The following is a 16,915-nucleotide window of genomic DNA, read 5'->3' on the forward strand; positions in this document are numbered from 1 at the left end:
TCAGTGGATTGAAATTAGGTTGAGCGTTTCAAATTGGAATGCATTCTATAATACTATAGAGTTGTGTGTGCACGGCAATTATCGGACCGTTTTGTTTGTTTCTTTCAGCTTTTTCCTAATTTCGGAGTCACCACAGCTGATTTTTTTTCCCGTGACATGCAGCAAACTTTCACCACATCTGACAAATTGCAGTCCTGTTGATTCATTTTCTACCGCGAAGAGGGTGTGCTGGAGCCTATCACAGCTGTCTTCGGGCGAGAGGAGGGGTACACCCTGGACTGGTCGCCAGCCAATCACAGGGCACATATAGACAGACAACCATTCACACTCACATTCATACCTATGGACAATTTGGAGTCGCTCAATCGTGGTGGAATGTCATTACAAATACTAAACATGTTAAACACTGACGAAAGTTGGCAGGGCCTCCTCTTACGGCACATGAATGTAAGCTTAGTTAACTTAGTTTAACATGCTAGTTTGCCACCCAGATAATCTTAGACACACACACACAATACATTCCATGAGTGTGTGTGTAGGTTTTCGCCGTTTTTTCCTCCCACATTCCAAAAACATGCTACTCCTGCTATTGGCGACTCCAAATTGTCCATAGGTATGAATGTGAGTGTGAATGGTTGTTTGTCTATATGTGCCCTGTGATTCAGGGAAGTCAGCTGGGATAGGTTTCAGCATACCCACGACATGAAATAATGGAATGGCCTTTATTGTCATTATACAAGGTGTACAACGAGATTGGAGAGCTTCTCCTTTCAGTGCAGTAGTCAAGTTAAAAAAAAAAAAGTATATAAAAGTAGAGTAAAAAAGACAATTTAACAAGATATATACAAGATATCAAAAATATACATATAGTATTGCACAGGAGCATATGCAGGAGCAGACATATTGCAGATATATTAATTTTAGTGCAATGGTAAATGGGTCATAGTGCAAATAATGACTGGTGTATACAGATGAGTAAAGTCACATATGAGTGTATTGTATTGGGTTGTTAAATAAATAAATATGAATTGAGGTAGTAACAGAGGCAGTGATGGAAATATTGCACATTTGCATTACGCTAATGACCGAGCTCGTTGTATGTCTGTCTGTAAATAAAAAAGTGGGTCACGACTAAACAACCAGGTTGAGACCCCTTGTACTGCATGATTATGATGCAACAATGAAAAGGCTGCATTTTTTTTCCTCTCTCTGAAAAAAAAAAGTCAACTTACATTAATTGTCTCTCTGACTTCTAGAGGTTTTCTTTTCCAGCTGTCCACAAGGAGATCAGTCACTGTTTCATTGTAGATTTCCATGTAAGATACCCTCAGAAGAAACTTCTTATTTGGACACTGCAGACCAAAGAAATTATATATGATGTGAATTTATGCAATATTGCATATTTCACACAAAGCAAGATATTCTAAATTTTTAATGGTGTTGAAGACATCTTCAACAGCAAGCGGTATGACACCAGGAGCATGGTCACTCCCCATCATAGTGAACATCTTCCCTGAGGATGTCTGTCCGTAGGCAAATATGGTGCCTGTTGTGAGGGAAACAAGATACAAAGTAATTACTTACAAACAGGTAGATAGGTAGGTAGGAAGGTAGGTAGGTAAGTAGGTAGGTAGGTAGGTTTCCATTACATACCGTTGTATCCTTCAACAGTTGAAACAACCAATGGCTTTGCGATAACCTGGTAAAGTTGATTGGTTGTTTCTTCCACGGTGAACATCCGGTCTATTGAAAACAAAAGATATGAGTGTATAGTAGATTCTAGTCTAATTTAATTTAATTTTTAATTAAATTTTTAATAAAACTTTCTTAAATGCAATAAAAAACAATTTGGTGAAAAACCACACCATAACTGAAGCTCTTGGTTAAGTTGCCATCGTCAATCTGGTAAATTGAGTTCTTATCAGCTTTCCAGAAGAGCTGGACAGGCGCTTCAGTTTCTGATGGACCATTTTTTTCTCTGTAACAAAAACAACACATTAGTCAGATGTTATGATGGCAGAAATACAAATGTGAAGACATTGGAAAGTGACTTGAAATAACTTGTACTGAGAATTGTATATGTGAGAATAAAATTGACTTGACAGAATCGGTTGTGGTTTCTTGATAATAGTTTGTGTGTCTACATGCGGCCCACGGGCCAAATATGGCCCGCAGGACACTACTTTGAGGCCCCCGCCTTGATATGAAAGTTTAATGTTAGTGCGGCCCGCGCAAGTTTGATATGGATGCTGTATGGTACCCAGAAAAAATTATTACGTTTGATTAATGTTCATGTTAAAGGTTAAATAACTGTTAATAGTTATCCTCCCTAGCCGTGTGGAAGTGGTAAGTTTTTGGCTATTTACGTTTAAAGGAAGTAACTTGAAGGCTACCGTTTATGTCGCTAGCGCTCTAGTTTGCGAGTTAGCATGTGTCTCAAGACCCTGCAGTTGCGCAATATGTTGTAAATAAAAAGAGCATAAATGTGACTATAGTCGTGTTTTGTCATGTCTACAGGGCTCTAATAATGCTTTGTTCATTTTAATCTGAAAAAAATAATTTGTCTACCCACCAACTATATGTGGTTTCTTAAGTTTTTATTATTTGCCGTTTTATTATTATTATTATATTTATTTATTACTGATTGATTGATTTTCTTTATTCTTGATTTGTTTATTTATTTTTCATCTTATTTTGTGCAGAAAAATAAAAAGATATTTGAGAACAGTGGAATATTTTATCACAGCTTTTCTTGTAGAAAACTGGAACCAAAGCACTGAAAAAGTTTGTATATTTTCCTGTTTTAATAAATGCGTTTTTTTTTTTTGAAAACCTGATGCGGCCCAGCCTTGCCCAGACCCTAGCTCCAGTGGCCCCCAGGTAAATTGAGTTTGAGACCCCTGGTTTACATAGATATATGACATTTGAAAGCTTGTATTAATTCTAAGATGTTTCCAGTATTATGAATGACAGTCTATGTTAGCAATGAGCATAATACTTTTGATTAATGTTGACTGTGTAGAACTATAAAGGTACTATACTACCAGTCTTTGATTTACCATTTGATACTGAACAGTTAGTTGGGTTGAAATAAGCCATGGAAATAAATTTAGTGCAGTAAACTTTGAGTTAATACATCTACTAACCGTCGTTGGTGTTTAAAATAATTCCAGCAATGCTTAAAGTTATTCCAGCAATGTTTACATTTCAAACACTTACCTCTCAATAGTCGGGCGAACTCGAACACAAACTTTAACTGCCGATTCTTCGGCCATTTCTAGTCTTAAATTATGTGCAATTCTCAAAAAACTCTTTCGGTCCTACACTGCAAAACGCTTTTGCCTCGTTTGTATTCAAATATTGCTTTCTGATTGGTCAACGCACTTTTGGGCGAGTCCATTAACGACTGGGTGTGTCATAAAAATAAAGCTACAATATTTTAGTTGAATAATTACGTGTAAGCAGTGGCATTGCATGTTTTATGTATAAAAGCTATATAATACTACAATTAAAGTGAAATTATTAGTTTGAATTGGCAAATTTGTTTGTATTTTGGAATGTCTCATATTTGCGGAAGCAGAAGCCGACGCGTCTGCCTGTAAACGGCAAAGCTCAATGGGACAAATTTAAGATTGTTGCCTCTGCTAAAACGGCGACGACTAGCTCTCTCTGGATTGATCGCTGGTCAAGTGCGAGGACTGGCAGGCATTCACACATGGAAGTAATGGCTATAAACAATTTCACTGAGTCACCAGTATATACTTTTTCTAGATCCCTGAATGCTTCTGGCTGTCACGCCATTGCGTGACACTATCTTACTGCTCCTGGAGCAGCCTACTGGTTTTGTCACCATTCGCACTTGCCTGCCACTCATGCCCTCTCTTTCTCTCCCCTCAGGCCCCAGTTCGCCCTGATGGGAGGAGCTACCCGGCCAGCCACAGGTGTTCTCAATCTCCACCTTCCATTTAGGCACACCTGTGGCAGCAGGAAGGCGTCGTAGTATTGTTCCTCATGGACGCACGCCACTTGCTTGTTGAACCTGAGCCGTTTGCCGTTTGCTTTTCCACCACCACATTGTGGTGCCAAGTCTCCTGCCCGACGCCTTCCTGCCAGCCAGGTAGCTGCTCCCTACCTGCACTAAGAAGTTAGTTTAGCATAACCTTGCTAAGTCTTTTTCGTGGTGCCTTTTCTGTTTTCTCTCAAGTTTTGCACCATAGTTTTTTGTTATCACTATCCTGCTTTTTTATGAGGAGGCAATAAAGACCTTTTATTGCAAACACACTCCTGCCTGCGTGCTTCTCTTGGGTCCTACCCTCTCCTCGGCGTGACAGAATACTACGACCAAATGAAGCATGGACCCCGCAGAGCAGGAGAAGATTTTTTTTGCCCTCAAGGCTCACGGTGAGTCCATCAGCCGTCACGAGCAGATGCTTGAAGGCATGGCTAGCCTTATTAAGGAGATCCACGCCCGTATTCCTGCTCCCTCCTCCGACGAGCCTCCGACAGTCATGCCTCCTCTCCCGCCACTTGGCACCTCTTCCCGCGAACCCAGCATTCCCCACCCGGCCCGGTATGGAGGAGACTTTGGCCAGTGCGGGTTGTTTGTTCACCAGTGTTCCTTCGCCCAGCAGCCCGCCACGTACACCACGGACGCAGCCAGGGTGGCTTATATGCTCAGCCTCCTCTCTGGCCGCGCAGCTCGCTGGTCCATGGCCATCTCCGAGAAGAGACCGGAGCTACTGGTCAATTTAACCTTGTTCGTGGCCGAGATGAGGAGGGTGTTTGATCACCCCATGCGAGAGCGGGAGGCTGGAATGCGCCTGCTGTCTATTCGCCAGGGCGGCGCCTCCGTCGCGGACCATTCCGTCACCTTCCGCATTCTGGCAACCGAGAGCGATTGGAATGAGAAGGCGCTCCGCTGCAGTTTCCTGGGGAGCCTCAGCCCCCACCTTCAAGATGAACTGGCCGCGCGGAACGAGACAAACACGTTGGAGGAGCTCATCGCCCTCTCCATTCGGTTGGATGGCCGTCTGCGGGAGCGCGCTCTCCAACGTAGGGCAGGACGGATCGTCGTCCCACGCCTGGCGCTGCCAGCCCCTCCAGACAACCTCCCGGACCCCCTCATCCCCCCTTCGGACATCAGCGGACCCCCGTTGGAGGCTCTTGGCGGGACCGAACCCATGCAGCTGGGGGCCAGCCGCTTGTCATCAGCAGAGAGGGCCCGACGGCTGCGACTTCGTCTGTGCCTGTATTGCGGAGAGGCGGGACATTCCGCCGCCGGGTGCCCCGCGCGTCCCAGGAGCCGACGCCCCTCCCCCTCCAGCGAGGGATCACAGAGGACCTCACCAGTCATCGGACGCCTCCAGATTGAAGGTACGCTGTCATGGCGTGGGGAGGCGGTACCCGTCCAGGCACTTATTGACTCTGGAGCTGATGATAATTTCATTGACTGTAACTTAGTTTCACGCTTCAAATTACCCACTGTCAAGTTACATCCTCCCAAGTCCGTTCGCTCTCTCGACGGGGGTCACCTCGCTAGTATCACTCACCAGACTTGTATGTGCGCTCTTAGTCTCGCTGGTAACCATCTAGAGACTATTAGCTTCTTTGTCATCCCTTCTCGTTCGGCGCCGGTGGTCCTTGGTCTTACCTGGCTCAGCCAGCATAACCCTGTCATTGACTGGTCGGTACTTAAAATTACCAATTGGAGCGATTTCTGCTACTCCAATTGCCTGCGTTCCGCCTCGTCTCCCAGTTCTCTCTCTGTCTTGTCGCCACCGGTTCCTCCCGACCTCTCCTTTGTGCCCGAGCAATATCACTCCCTTCACCAGGTTTTTTGTAAGAATCGTGCCATGTCACTCCCACCCCACCATCCTTATGATTGTGCTATCGATTTGTTGCCGGGAGCGCCACTCCCCTCTTCGCGCCCTTATAATATCTCTCTGCCTGAGCAAAAGGCTGGCCATATACGTCCCTCCTCCTCACCCCTGGCGGCAGGGTTCTTCTTTGTTAAGAAGAAGGACGGCTCCTTGCGACCCTGCATCGATTTCCGCGCCCTTAACAGAATCACTATAAAAAACAAATATCCTCTGCCCCTGCTCGACTCGGCCTTCACCCCCCTCCATAGTGCTGTCATGTTTACTAAACTGGATTTACGCAACGCCTACCACCTTGTGCGCATCCGTGAGGGCGATGAATGGAAAACTGCTTTCAACACCCCGATGGGACATTTCGAGTACCGCGTCATGCCGTTCGGCCTCACTAATGCACCCGCCGTTTTTCAAGCCCTCATTAATGACGTATTACGTGACATGATTGGACGTTTTGTGTTCGTCTACCTCGACGACATCCTCATTTTCTCCCCCTCTGCCTCCGCTCACTTCCAACACGTCCGCCTGGTGCTCCAGAGGCTCTTAGCCAACCGTCTGTTTGTTAAGGCTCAAAAGTGTTCTTTCCACTCCTCGTCCGTGCCATTTTTAGGGTTTATCGTGGAGAAGGGCCAACTCAGACCCGACCCCGCCAAGATCCAGGCGGTGGCCGAATGGCCTACTCCTACATCAAGGAAGCTTTTACAGAGGTTCCTGGGATTCGCTAATTTCTATAGGCGCTTTATCCAAGACTTTAGCAAGGTCGCGGAACCTCTGAACAAGCTCACATCCTCCAAGACACCCTTTCTATGGTCCCCTGCGGCCTTTAACCACCTCAAATCATGTTTCATTTCCGCTCCTTTACTTGTTCACCCTAACCCTTCTCGTCCTTTTCTTGTTGAGGTGGACGCGTACTAGCACGGACCAGAGATGGCATCCTTGTGCATTCTTTTCCAGACGTCTGTCCCCCGCCGAGCGTAATTATGACATTGGCAATCGTGAACTCCTGGCAATCATCCTTGCCCTGCAGGAGTGGAGGCACTGGTTGGAGGGGGCGGCTCACCCTTTCGTCATTGTCACGGACCACAGGAACCTGTCCTACATCCGCTCCGCCCAACGACTGAACCCCCGCCAGGCACGCTGGGCCCTCTTCCTCACTCGGTTTGATTTCACCCTCACATACCGCCCAGGCTCCCAGAATGGAAAACCCGATGCCCTGTCCAGGATGTTCGCACCTCCTGTGGAGCCCCGCCCTCGGGAGACCATCCTACCCGAGTCCCGCATCCTGGGATTGCGCCAATGGAAGGTGGAGAGGCTTGTGAGAGAAGCAAACAGTCAAGCACCTCCGGTCCCTGGCTGTCCACCCAACCGTCTGTTTGTTCCCCAAGACCTTCGCTCGGAGGTCTTGGTTTGGCCTCACTGTTCCAAACTCGCCTGCCATCCGGGGGCTAGACGCACCGCCTTTCTGCTTGCTCAGAGGTTCTGGTGGCCATCCATGCACTCCGACATCAGGCGGTTCGTAGCGGCCTGCACCACCTGCGCTTGGAACAAGTCTTCTAGTCTGGCATCGGCGGGGTTGTTGCGGCCCCTTCCCATTCCCTCCCGCCCGTGGTCTCACGTGGCCATGGACTTCGTCACTGGACTACCGGCTTCGAAAGGCTTCACCGTCATTCTCACATTTGTCGACAGATTCTCGAAATCCGCCCACTTCATTCCGCTCCGCAAGCTGCCATCCTCCATGCAGACAGCCCAACTCTTGGTCCAACATGTGGTGCGTATCCATGGCATTCCACTGGACGTGGTATCGGACAGGGGTCCGCAATTTGCAGCAGCCACTTGGAGGTCATTCTGCAAGTCTCTGGGAGCCACGGCGAGCCTCTCCTCTGGATACCACCCACAGACCAATGGCCAGACGGAGCGAGCAAACCAGGACTTGGAGGCGGCCCTGCGGTGTGTATGCCACCAGCACCCCACTTCCTGGTCCCTCCACCTGCCGTGGGTGGAGTACGCCCACAACACCCTCGTTTGCTCCTCTACGGGCCGCTCTCCTTTCCACGTCGCCCAAGGATTCCAGCCACCCCTGTTTCCCACCCAAGAGGCGGTGTCCTCGATGGCCTCCCTGCTACGCCGTGTTCACCGGGTATGGCGAGACACTCGGGCAGCACTTGTGCGGTCATCCAGACGTAACCAGAGGTTGGCCGATCGTCACCGCAGACCAGCTCCTGACTACAGGCCCGGTCAGAAGGTTTGGGTGTCATCTCGGGACCTCACGTTGGCTGGCGAATCCAGGAAGCTGTCCCCTCGATTCATTGGTCCCTTCGAGGTGGTGCGTATGATCAACCCTGTGTCCGCCAGGCTCAAAATCCCTCCGTCCATCAAGAGATACCCAGTGTTCCACGTGTCCCTCCTGAAGCCAGTTGCCTCCTGCGAGCTTAGCCCTCCACCCGTGCCTCCACCACCCCCCCCCCGGCTTCTGGACGGCCATCCGGCATTCTCTGTTAAATCCATCCTCGACGCCAGGAGGTGTGGCAGAGGGGTGCAATTTCTCATAGACTGGGAGGGTTACGGCCCCGAGGAGCGTTCATGGGTTTCGCGCGCCCTTATCCTTGACCCGTCCCTCATCTCCGACTTTTATCGGAGATTCCCCGATAAACCAGGTAACCCGTTAGGCCCGCTCGGTTAGTTGGGAGGGGGGAATACTGTCACGCCATTGCGTGACACTATCTTACTGCTCCTGGAGCAGCCTACTGGTTTTGTCACCATTCGCACTTGCCTGCCACTCATGCCCTCTCTCTCTCTCCCCTCAGGCCCCAGTTCGCCCTGATGGGAGGAGCTACCCGGCCAGCCACAGGTGTTCTCAATCTCCACCTTCCATTTAGGCACACCTGTGGCAGCAGGAAGGCGTCGTAGTATTGTTCCTCATGGACGCACGCCACTTGCTTGTTGAACCTGAGCCGTTTGCCGTTTGCTTTTCCACCACCACATTGTGGTGCCAAGTCTTCTGCCCGACGCCTTCCTGCCAGCCAGGTAGCTGCTCCCTACCTGCACTAAGAAGTTAGTTTAGTATTACCTTGCTAGTCTTTTTTGTGGTGCCTTTTCTGTTTTCTCTCAAGTTTTGCACCATAGTTTTTTGTTATCACTATCCTGCTTTTTTTATGAGGAGGCAATAAAGACCTTTTATTGCAAACACACTCCTGCCTGCGTGCTTCTCTTGGGTCCTACCCTCTCCTCGGCGTGACACTGGCCTTTAATTTGTTGATCATAATTATAATCAGAATAAAATACTTGACAACGATATTAGAAAACTTAGATGTGATTTTTTTACAAGACATACATTCAACAATATAAGACCATTTACCAATATCAACAAAAATAATAGTAAATAAATGTCCCAAAAAGGACAGCATTTCACCCACCGTGGAAGGCTTGGGATGCCTGAGGATGGACGCACGATGGGCGTCCGACATGGCGTAGCCAGCAGCTGAGAGAACACGACCCAGAAAGGTGACAGTTTACCTCCAGCATTGTAGCTTTTTGCGTGAGACTTTGAAACCCAATTCGTACAGGCACAGCAGCACAGCTTCTGTGGCCTGCAAACAACAATCAGCAGAGTCAGTGGCGAGGAGGAGATCGTCCATCCATCTGGAAGCTGCAAAACTGACAACACCTGGCGCAAATGATGATTGTACGAACCAGGGCTGTTCTTGAAACCTTGGGGCATGCGGGTGTACTGGAACCGTTGGCCATGATAGGTGAAAGCACAAAAACCTACGTCAAATGGACCGTTGGACCACACCCCCTCCGGGATGGTGTCCAACATGGGTCCGGAGAGTTCGTGATCTGTCAGTGTTTTTAGCTCATACCTGTCAATCAAACGATGTTGAACAACGGACACGTCTGTGCATTGGCACACCACACGATACGCCGACTCCGAGGGAGAGTGTTGTACCTGCGGTACCTCAGGGAGCGGCGTCCAGTCTTTAGCTGCCAACAACCGTTTCACCATGGGACCCAAGGACCGTTGTTCATGTCCAGGGGCCACAGCCAAAGAGATGTGTGGCGCCGAATCAGGTGTGCCTTTGTACCAGGCCTGTTCCAACTTAAAAAAATAGATGCTGGCCGCCACCCCCTCAGGACCTGCGAAAAGACGAGAAGAATTTAACCACTACTCCATACCTTCCTGATATGTCATATCCTGTTGTGTGTCGTAAAACAATGTGCAATGTAACGGGGTGGTGGGAGGCATATACGTGGCCTTAGACAGGATCCATGGTTTCCACATCTCATAGACTGACACCACACTGCTCGGTGACGAAGTCCGAGTCAAAAGGCACCAATAAATGTCGGCTGTTGTGGTTGCCGGCAGTTCTTTGAGCAGGTATTGTCCTCCTGTACTTTGGTTGTTGCAGTCCACTGTCGTGCCATCTGGCAACGTCAGGGTTAAACCAGAGTCAGCAGGTTGAGGGGAGGTTGAGAAGCCGCTTGCTGTTGCTGAGGTCGGTGGAATGGGCCGACCCGCCCATGTGAGCCTCCTTGTGACTGCATGCCTTGTGGTTGATGAGCCCATGGTTGCTGCTGCTGTTGTTGTGGGAGCGACTGCGGTGGTCCTGATGGTGGCCACTGTCCAGTGCAGGTGAGGCAATCCCGTGCCCAGTGGTCAGGAGCTCCGCACACGAAACAGCCAGTGTAGCCCTGAGACGGTCCACCCCTTCTCCCACCTCGGTTAGATATGCCACCACACCCCTGCCACATTATGTTTTTCTCTTTCTTTTTATCTGAGGTGAACTCTCGTTCTTTAGCCGATTATAATTTCAATAGTTGTGCTGCTGAATCCTTTTGTGTTTTATCTTTTTCGTCCTCCTCCTCACGGTGCCTGCGCATGTGGTGTAACAAGATCGCTGTGTATGATTTTTCTATTTCGACTGACAGATTAGGAACATCTTTTAATTTATTAGCCACTGATGAGTGCATTCAAGCTAGCACTGCTGCTCGAAACAGTGTGGTCACAGACAGCAGACGTCTCCCCAGGCCAAACCGAGGCCAGCTGTGAGGCGCAATACCTCGTTGATCCATGGGTCTGCTCCACGGGCTAGTGGAGGCCACTTACGACACATGCCGTCAATGTCTGTTATGGTAAAAGGTGTGTATTCTGTGTGCTGGCCCGCCACGTCAACTTTTAAAGGCATAACTGTTTTAGATCGAGCCCCTGTGTTGTCCCGTCTCACAGGGGCTGGTGAAGACGGCGTTAGGGATATGTCATCATTGTGTATTCCGTTCCGCCGTAGGTGTCGCTGGCTGGCGCCTGCCGTAATCTGTCTCAGCAGTGTATCGGCGCCTGGTACTGCCTTCTGGCAACACATTAGACATGTCAATTCATTTTAAAAATCTTAGATACGCTTTTACTGTGTCTGGCCGAATCTATAAGGGACATGTTTTGCGCCGCACCCGTGCAGGAAGTCGCACCGCCAGTCTCCACTGACGGGTCGCCAACCTGTGGCGCGGGGCTGCCTATGTCTGTTGGGGGATGGCGCCTTGCTTGTTGTAGGGTCGGAACGTGTCTATTTAACTCCTCGCCATTAATGTCGACTTCTCCCTGGAATCTTAGAGTAGGATAGACTCCACTGGGAGGGTTTGAATCGGGCGGGGGTGCCGATGGCGTGACCACTAGGGCCCTTCTCGCCTTCGACTGATTTTCCCGCGTCATGTTCGGGGCGGCCAAAGCCAAGCTTGCCATCCCCATCGAATGAATCATTCGCCTGGAATCTTCCAATTTTTTCAGCGTCTTCTTAAGTTCTGACTTCTGCCAGAATGACGCCTGCTCAATTTTCTCCTCCACCTGTCTTATTTATTTCATAATCTTTTCCTCCTCCTGTCTGAACTTACTCTGAACCTTCACAATATTATCCCAACTCTGTCCATCACACACTTCCCATGTTTTACGTACCATCTGTCTATCTTTATTCTTATCCTGACTTACCAAGCCACTCATAACCTGACCTTCCACAAGACCAAACAACTCACTTTCTGACACCCTCGGGGGACCCCCACACATTTCCCACTCCTCACATTCTCAGTCCAACTCACCTTCCATTCGATTCCCACAACAATTAAAACAAAAAACAAATACAAAACTGATAGTTGCAAGGATGTTGAGCAATAAAGAAAGTTATAAAATAGACCCTGTCTATTTAAGCATCCATGTGAAGTGTTCCCCTCACCGCCTGCTGGTGTACTGCCCTTCACAGGACCTGGAATGGAGCGTTACATTTACGGCCCTCCACCCAGTAAAATTAGCGCAATAGACCCTGTCTATTGTTAAGCATCCAAGTGAGGCGTTCCCCTCACCGCGCTTGGTGTACTGCCCTTCACTGGACCCGAATGGAGCGTTACATTTACGGCCCTCCACCCAGTTGGGTACGCCGACCCTTAGTGGTCCCGGACCACGCAGTATACTGGAACACACACCGGTTTTCTCAAAACTTCACAATAATGTCACAAAACACACACTATGTCAACACACCTGCTAGCGTAATAATATTCTCAGACACACAGACACAATGCTACCAGGTTTCCACCAAATTTGTTATTGACCAATAGCAGAATTTGAATAAACAGGTTTCTGCTTACCTTTTTATTTGTAGAGGCGCGCCTGTAGTGGAAGCCCAGAGCATCGAACTGCAGCCTAAAGTAGGACCCAACCACACAACACAACTCCCCCTCCAACCACGTTGGGCGCCAATTGTTGGAATTTGACCACCTGTTCTTAGGTCAGTGATTCCTGTGGGTGTCGTGTTGGAGGCAAGAGATGACAACGAACTTGTCAGTTATATGGTTTACTCTCAGACCAGTCAGATTACACGGAGATCCGGGCCCATAAGTCTTCCCCTAACACCTGCAGAGACGTAGGCTTTACTTACAGGTCAGAACAAATGAGTACAGCTAACTGTCCCTGCCCGGCTTTTATTATGCTAAGAAATGTCTGTAGATCTCTGGCGCATCACAGGTGGCCCCCCTCCTTTCCTCGGCCGACGTCTTCTCACCAACGCAGGGCGGGCAGGGTGGAGCGGTGGAGCCAGCCGTTATCGACAGGCCATGGCTGCCGACGTCATGCTCCCCTGTTATCTGTTGTTAGTCAAAATTGTGGATGTGTAGGAGAGCTCCGGAACTGTATGTGCCTGAAAGCGATTATGTGTCCTTTGATTTGCCCAAGGCTGTACTTGATTAAATGTAGTGCATAGTTATATGAGTGAGACACAAGAAATAGGAGACACACATTCATGAGACACAAAGAATAGGAGACAAACATATATGAGACACAAAGAATAGGAGACCAACATATATGAAATCCTTCAATTTAACAACGCTAATTTAACATGAAACCAAAGAATTATAATCACACGGAAAGTGGAATCCTTATAACACATTGCGTCAACGCAACTCGGACTGTTTTTACTGAAACACAGCAAAACACGGAAGTAGAGTGTCGCTGGTTTGTTTCTTCTGGTGGTTTTGCCTTCCTTAAATGTGATTTTTTTTTACAAGACATACATGCAACAATATAAGACAATGTAACAATATCAACAAAAATAATAGTACATAAAAGTACAATGCTAATTAAACATGAAACCAAATAATTATAATCACACGGAAAATGGAACCCTTATAACACATTGCGTCAACGCAACTCGGAATGTTTTTACTGAAACACAACAAAACACGGAAGTAGGGTGTCGCTGGTTTGTGTCTTCTGGTTGTTTTGCCTTAATTTTCATGTAAAAGTTGATTTAAGAAAAACAATGGCTGTGAGTGCGGTTCACCTGGAGTCTGACGCCTTTCTGGTGTGTATGAATCACGCATTGAGCACCGAGAAAGAAGAAGTGATGGGTTTATGTATCGGAGAGGTAGAATCGACCAGGATCGTCCACATTCACTCTGTCATTATCCTCCGCCGCTCAGACAAGAGGAAAGACCGAGTGGAGATTTCCTCGGAGCAGCTCTCCGCCGCCTCCACAGAGGCTGAGCGTCTAGCGGACATGACAAGCAGACCGATGCGGGTGGTGGGCTGGTACCACTCCCATCCGCACATAACTGTATGGCCCTCGCACGTCGACGTCCGCACGCAGGCTATGTACCAAATGTTGGACCAGGGCTTCGTAGGTCTCATCTTCTCCTGCTTCATAGAGGGCAAGAACACCAAAACGGGTCGAGTGCTGTACACCTGTTTCCAGTCGGTTCAAGCCCAGGAGGGTTCCGAGTACGAGCGTGTGGAAATTTCTATCCACGTCGTCCCGCGGGAGGCCATCGGTAAAGTATGCCTGGAGTCGGCGGTGGAGCTGCTGCGTATCCTCTGTCAAGAAGAACAGGATACATATCGTAAGATCCACAGTCTGGCTCACTTTGACCCGGTGACGAAGATCCACAATGGGTCGGTGTTCACAAATAGTCTGTTGCAGCCAGATGTCAGCGGTGAGCGGACCACTGCTCCAGTGGTTGGAGGACCGCCTGGAGCAGAACAAACAGACCATCGTGGAGCTCCAGCGGGAGAAGGAGAGACTGACGCAGGAGCTGAGCGCTCCATGAGTTGGAAAAACAATCCTGGGGTATCTTCTGGTTTTGGAGGCAATATTGTTTTGACAGCATTATTATATATATTATATATACTATATTATATATATTATATGTATATATACTATCCTTTGCGCACAATGTGTTTGAGAGCGAATAAAGTGCATTTTCGAACAATGGTTGTGTGTGCCAAGCAATAAAGCACATCACACTAAATGTGTTCCACACTGTAAAAAATGTTTGTAAAATTGACAGCAGAATGCGGTAAAATCATGACATCATCAAAATGTCAACAGAAAAACAATGAACCCCTGTTTATTTTACAGCTATTTCTTGTAAAATACAAAACAAGACAAAACTGTTATTTTTAAAGTAAAATTATGTGGAAAAAAATAAACTTTCTTTGTAGGATTGACAGATCCCTATAACTTAGACACAGAAAACTTGTAATGCAATAAACATTACAATGTCACAATTACAACATTAAAGTGTTAAAATAATGGATAATTTATGTTTTTACAAGAATAAACTGTAAAATTTAAGAACATTTATTCATCTTATATACCTTGTTACACAAATTACAATAGAGGCCAAAAGATTAAATCTATCACACGATTGAAAACTTGGCTGAAGGTTAAAAGCAACCTCTTTGTGTTTTTTACAGCTTGTACCTACAATACTGTTGTCACTGACTACAACAGGTACGACTAAACTCCTCTTGACTTATACCAAATGCAAAAATAATAAAAATAAATTAAGGACATAGTGTGTTTGAGTCATCAAATTTTATAGTAATGAATGGATATGAATTAGAAGTAGCTATAAAACTAACATTTATCATCTTCACTGCTTTTCTCTTCAAAACCTAAACATTCTGATTCTTGAGCTTTCGTTTGAACACATCATAGCATTTTTGGAGGTTATGCAGCGATCTCGTTCCTCATTTGACGGAGTCAACATTGAATGCATCATATGCAAAGTCTCCTGGAGATTTCATCGCGGTTTAATCCACGTCCATCCGTCTGACAGCTTTGGAAGCGGTTGGACACTACACAAGCACTGGTAAGTTAAATAATGCTTTTACAAATTAAACCGCTTATTAACTCTTTTGTCCTAAAGATAAGATGCTAGCTTAACATTCGTCCTGTTGTTGCTAACTTTCTGGTGCGAATATCGCTAGTTCTCCTCTACGCAGTCACACATAAATGTTAACGTTCCTTTTTCTTAAATAATGGCTTTCCTGGGAAGTAGACATTCTGTCAGCCTGTGGTTTCAGAATCAGAATCAGAATCAGAAAAGGTTTATTGCCATATATGATCAAACACATACTAGAAATTTGTTTTGGTATAGTAGGTGCATACACATCTATTAAAAAAGAATGAAAAATACAAAATATGAAATACAAAATATGAAAATACAAAATATACAGAATAACAGTATAAATATATGTACACAGTCTGTTTTTGTTTGTTATTCCGGAAGTGCAGTCTGATTGTTTTTCCTAAGAGTCCAAACTGAGCGTTAATGTAACGCATATAGTCAAAGTGTCAAAGTGGCAGAATGAGGCAGAGGTGGGGTGTGAAGAGTGTCAGGTGGGGTTCTGGGCCTTGTTGATGAGGATGACAGCAGACGGGAAGAAACTGTTCTTGCGGCGTGAGGTTTTGGTCCTGATGGACCGCAGCCTCCTGCCAGAGGGGAGCGTCTCGAAGATTCTATGTCCGGGGTGAGAGGGATCGGCCACAATCCTTTCTGCACGCCTCAGGGTCCTGGAGGCGTACAGATCCTGGAGGGACGGGAACTTGCAGCCAATCACCTTCTCTGCTGATCGAATGACTCGCTGCAGCCTGCCTTTGTCCTTAGCAGTGGCAGCAGCGTACCAGATGGTGATGGAGGAGGTGAGGATGGACTCAATGATGGAGGTGTAGAAGTGCACCATCATTGTCTTTGGCAGGCTGAATTTCTTCAGCTGCCGTAGGAAGTACATCCTCTGCTGAGCCTTCTTGATGAGGGAGCTGATGTTCGGCTCCCACTTGAGGTCCTGGGAGATGATGTTACCCAGGAAGCGGAAGGACTCCACAATGCCAATTGTAGAGTCACAGAGGGTGATGGGGACAGGAGAGGCTGAGTTCTTCCTGTTGTCCACAACCATCTCCACTGTTTTTAGGGCGTTGAGCTCCAGGTTGTTCAGGTTGCACCAAGTCGCCAGATGGTCAACCTCCCACCTGTAGGCGGACTCGTCACCGTCAGAGATGAGTCCGATGAGGGTGGTGTCGTTCGCAAACTTCAGGAGCTTGACAGACTGGTGACTGGAGGTACAACTGTTTGTGTACAGGGAGAAGAGCAGAGGAGAAAGAACGCAGCCCTGGGGGGATCCGGTGCTGATGGTTCTTGTATCGGAGAAGTGTTTACCCAGCTTCACACACTGTTTCCTGTCAGACAGGAAGTCTGTAATCCACCTGCAGGTGGAGTCAGGCATGCTCAGC

The 16,915-nt window shown here is 47.5% G+C and overlaps 1 pseudogene; it reads left to right on the top strand.

Annotated features, from left to right (window-relative positions):
• Positions 1-13,471: 13,471 nt before the first annotated feature.
• On the top strand, positions 13,472-14,477 carry LOC144898138 (lys-63-specific deubiquitinase BRCC36 pseudogene; annotated as a pseudogene).
• Positions 14,478-16,915: the final 2,438 nt, after the last annotated feature.

Source organism: Doryrhamphus excisus, linkage group LG2 (genome assembly GCF_037039965.1).
Source record: "Doryrhamphus excisus strain RoL-2023G ecotype Guam linkage group LG2, RoL_Dexc_Guam_v1.1, whole genome shotgun sequence".
In the NCBI taxonomy this organism is placed as follows: Eukaryota; Metazoa; Chordata; class Actinopteri; order Syngnathiformes; family Syngnathidae; genus Doryrhamphus; species Doryrhamphus excisus.